The sequence below is a fragment of the Apium graveolens genome, chromosome 5, assembly GCF_009905375.1.
Source record: "Apium graveolens cultivar Ventura chromosome 5, ASM990537v1, whole genome shotgun sequence".
NCBI lineage: Eukaryota > Viridiplantae > Streptophyta > Magnoliopsida > Apiales > Apiaceae > Apium > Apium graveolens.
Window position 1 is genome coordinate 209646301 of NC_133651.1, and position 4707 is coordinate 209651007.

The window sequence follows — 4707 nt, forward strand, 5'->3', positions numbered from 1 at the left end:
TCCTATAATAAGACTCGTTCCTGATGAACAAAATTATTTTTAAATGATTTTTTGAAAGATCCAACCATACAGATGTTAAAATATATTGATTTTAGTCATCTGAAAAAAATTATAAAAAAATAAAATTTATCTTGCATGTCTTTATAAGGAAAATCCGGTAAAGGTACTATTTCCTACAATGTCACTCGTTCCCGATGAGCAATTTTTTTTTCTAAATGATTTTTTGAAAGATCCAACCGCTGGGATGTTAAATTATATTAATTTTATTCATGTGAAAAAATTATAAAGGAATAAAACTTATCTTGGATGACTTTATAAGAAAAATCTGGTAAAAGTACTATTTTTCTATGACGAGACTGGTTCATGATCAACAAAATTATTTTTTAAATGATTTTTTGAAAGATTCAACCATAGAGATGTTAAAGTATATATATTTTAGTCATGTAAAAAAATTACAAAAAAAATTAAACTTATCTTGAATGACTCTATAAGAAAAATTCGGTAAAGGTACTAATTACCTAAACGAGATTCTTTCCAGAATAACAAAATAAATTTTTAAAATTATTTTTAGACAATACAATCGTAGAGATGTTAAATTATATTGATTTTAGTCATGTGAAAAAATTATTAAAAAATCAAACTTATATTGCATGACTTTGTAAGTAAAATCCAGTACAAGTACTATTCCCTATGTTGAGATTCGTTCCCGTTCAAAAAAATATTTTTTAAATAATTTTTTGAATGATCCAAACTTAGCTTGAATGACTTTAAAAGAAAAATAGGTAAAACTACAGTACCCTAAACGAGATTCTTTCCCGGATAACAAAGCTATTTTTTTAATTAAAATATCCAACCGTACTGATGGTAAATATCTTGAGTTTAGAAATGTGAAAAAATTATAAAAAAAATTCAAATTTATATTGCATGACTTTATAAAAAAATCATGTAAAAGTATTACTCCCTACACGAGATTTATTCACAATCATCAATATTATTTTTTTAACTAATTTTTTTGACAATCTAACCTTACACATGTTAAAGTATAATGATTTTAGTCATGTTAAAAAAATATAAAAAAATTGTAAACTTACCTTGCATAATTTTATAAGGAAAATAAGATAATATGACTAATATTTAGTAAAATTATCAATAATATTTTTAAAAATAATTATATATATTTTAGTAAATGTTATAATTTTATTTCACTAATATATATTTTAATTTAATAAAAATACTATTTTAAATATACATAATGATTTTAGCTAATATAAAAGTGCTTAGAGGTTCACTAAAATTTTGGCCGACCATATTTTAGCTGGAGATGCTCTTATATGGTAAATTTAATGAATTTTCTTTATAAAATCGTGTAAGATTACCTTGATTTTTTTATTTTTTATAGGATACTAAAATCACATGAACTCATCTTCTTTATTTTTTTTAATTCACAAATAATTTTTTTATTTACTTTTTCACATCATTGTTTTATTAATATTATTTTATTTTCCGATTAAAGAACAAAAATAATATGCACTGCTTTGTTCCCCGCATAATACTACTAAAAGAAACCCTCCCTTGATATTTTCAATTCCCGGCCTCCCCCAAATATTCCCCCCACCCCTTAAGATCTCTCTTACTCGCCTTTTTTGAGTGTCATTCAACCACTACGATTCAAGCATCTCTCCCTACTTCTTCCACCACTTCAAACTCTCACTCTGAATCACTTAAATCACATCTCTAAATCAAAATCCTTAAATCAAAACCCTAGACTTTGTGAATCAAACCCGTGAAATTAAATCCCTAAATAAAAACCCCTAGATTGAACCCTATCTTTGCAAGATGTCAGCCGCTCTTTACCCCTTTGTCGCCACTTTCAATTTGGTAATTTTCATCTATATTTCACATATTATGTATATATATGTTTGTATAATAACATATAACTCTGTTTGGTTGTTTTTGTATTTGTTACTTTTCTAATTTTTAATTTTTAAACGATGATTGAAAAATTTAGACTCATTACATGTGCCCTGTGATTTGGATAAATTTGTAATTGTCATATGATTAATTTTTCCTTGTAATGGTACTATTGTCTTGTGCGTTGGTTAAGTACACTTGTCAGAAATTAATATTTTTGTTGGTAGTTGTCATTGTAAGTTCATCTTTGGTCTCTTTGTGTCTATGAATACCTCTTGTTTAAGTTGTTTCCCCTGCGCAAATGGTTACTTAATTTGATAAACTACTAACACTTGTTTAACTTGTTGCCTTTTTTGTTTTCCAGGAAATGGAAGCAACTGTTTTAAATGGCAATGGGATAGGGATGGGTCATATTATTGTCACAACTATTTTTTTAGGGTCAACCAAAGCAGGTATAATTTTTTATTCACAGTTTATATTTGGTGTATATGTTTATATGACAGTATAATACATTGTAATGTGTCATTTGGTATGAGTTTATACTTATACATGCTCTTGGAGTAGTAGCAAACTGACGAGGGTGTAAGCCGCCATAAATTTTAGCACCAGTAATTGTGCCGCTGCTATACATTCCAAACTCACTTGTGTCCACACTCCTACTACTTGTTTTCATCTCGTCACTACTAGTACTAGTAGGTACCTACTCAGATACTAATGATAATTGCTTAATTATCAACTATGGTCTTTCAGCTAATAAACTCACTTGCTTAATTTTTGTTATATTACATAGTAATGCATTATAATGTGTCATTACACGTGTCTATGGAGAGCCACGATGAGTTTATACAGTTAGTGGATCCCAATGTTCTACAAAATTGCTCACAAGAATCCTTATCAGTTGTGATTTCAATTACCTGCAAATGCCTTGGCTTACATTCATGGTCGTATTCGTGTATAGCCATATAAGTATTGTGAGCCATTAATATGAATCCTTTTATACACTTTATACTCTGATAATGATTGTATTTACTACTACCGTATTATTTTATTTGCTTCATAAAGTTTCAAATATATTATATACTTTTAAGAGTTTTTATGCTTATATTCCTCATGGATTGCTAGATAAAAACCATTTAAGCTCTAAGTAGGTACCCTCTGTTATGAAACTATCTTTGGCATTTTTCATTCAGTTATTGATTTTGTTTTTTTAGAAAAAAATATGGAGTCATTGAATATGTTGTTCTTTTTTTCCTTCTATTTTTCAGCATATGCTAGGCTACCCAGTTATTTTCAAGTGGGACGACTAATGCAACATATAGGAGTTGTCGGAAAATAATTGGATCAAGAGCAGGGCTAGAGTAGTTGACATAGCATGAAGAAATTGCTTTAAGCAGTTGAAAATAAAAATGTTGTATGTTGCTATTCCTACAAATAAAACTGTTGTATGTTGCTATTTCTACAAATGTTACAAATGAATAAAGATTTGTCTATATAGAATACACAAAATATGAGTTTTACTAGAGCGTTGCAACATAAATTTCAAACAATACTTTCTCTTTTAGCACACCATTGACTCTATTAATATAAGACAACACATCATTTTACAGAAAATGTTGTGAGAATGGAGAAAGGACAACACTTTGTCTCACGGGAATTATTGACTAACACATCATATTACAATATTATTTTATAACTACACCGTTGTATGGAGTCATTTCAGACAATATATTTTGTTTTTAAAACTGTTGACTATAGGAAAGAAGGACAATATTTCATCTAAGCGGACCCATTGTGTTAAACATATTAGACATGTGGTGTGCATCTAAGAAATACATGAATACCACAATCTCTCACAACACTATGTTATAACAGAACTGTTGTGTATACCAACCTTCTAACAACGTTTTCTTGTATCTGCGCTGTTGTCTTGCAGTGAGACAGACAACGATTGGGTACCGTTGCATCAGACGGTGCCTCAATACTCAACGGTATTGAGGGGTATCAGACAATGGTTAAGAACCGTTGTGTCACCCTATTTTCCTTGTAGTGTGCCAATGAGACAAAGTTCGCATCTTCTGTATGATTCAAAATCAAACTTATCCAAGTATTCATGTATATGTAACCCATAAATGTGTTTCTCATTATTATGGCTTAACGGCAATGCTAGAGGTAATGTTTGATTTGAGTCAACTTAGAACATGTAAATTGTTAACTAATTGTGCAACATTATAAGTCTTACCATTAAAATAGAATAAACAACTATTATTTATTTAATTAAAATGAAAACCTTTCTTGTCATGGCAAGAAATTGACTTAATGTATCCGCTAAAGGCAGGCACGTAATAACAATTTATCAAGTTCTCAATCTCGCCTTATGGGCAACATTAGGTATCGAGTTCTTTCAACTAGAGCAACAACTTTTTCTCCAATTCTAACCCTATACCTGAAGCTTGACCATTGGTAGTTTCCTTCTTTAGATCTTCCAGTAAGCTCGACAATTTAACTTCCATTCATCCAGTTATTTCCACAGAAATGACAATCTTCTTTAGCAACTTAGGCTTCAAAATCCCTTTGGAATTGTACTTTGGTTTGGCACCGAATAAGATCAAATCTTCACCTCACCTATCCACTTTCCTTTCCCATTTGCATTCCATTTGTACAACATCAATATGGACGTAACTCAGTGAGTGTTCTGTCTATCTCATTCCTTTTGTTCTTAACAAACTGAGAAAAGAAATTGTTCAAAGTTCGTTTGATCAAATCAAGCTGAGTCTCTAGACCATTCTTGAAACTGAA

The 4707-nt window shown here is 29.8% G+C and overlaps 1 long non-coding RNA gene across 1 annotated transcript; it reads left to right on the plus strand.

Moving 5' to 3' along the window:
• Positions 1-1605: 1605 nt before the first annotated feature.
• On the plus strand, positions 1606-3402 carry LOC141723429 (uncharacterized). Its single transcript, XR_012576275.1, has 3 exons — positions 1606-1878; positions 2276-2363; positions 3177-3402. It is a non-coding gene; the product is annotated as an uncharacterized LOC141723429 (long non-coding RNA).
• Positions 3403-4707: the final 1305 nt, after the last annotated feature.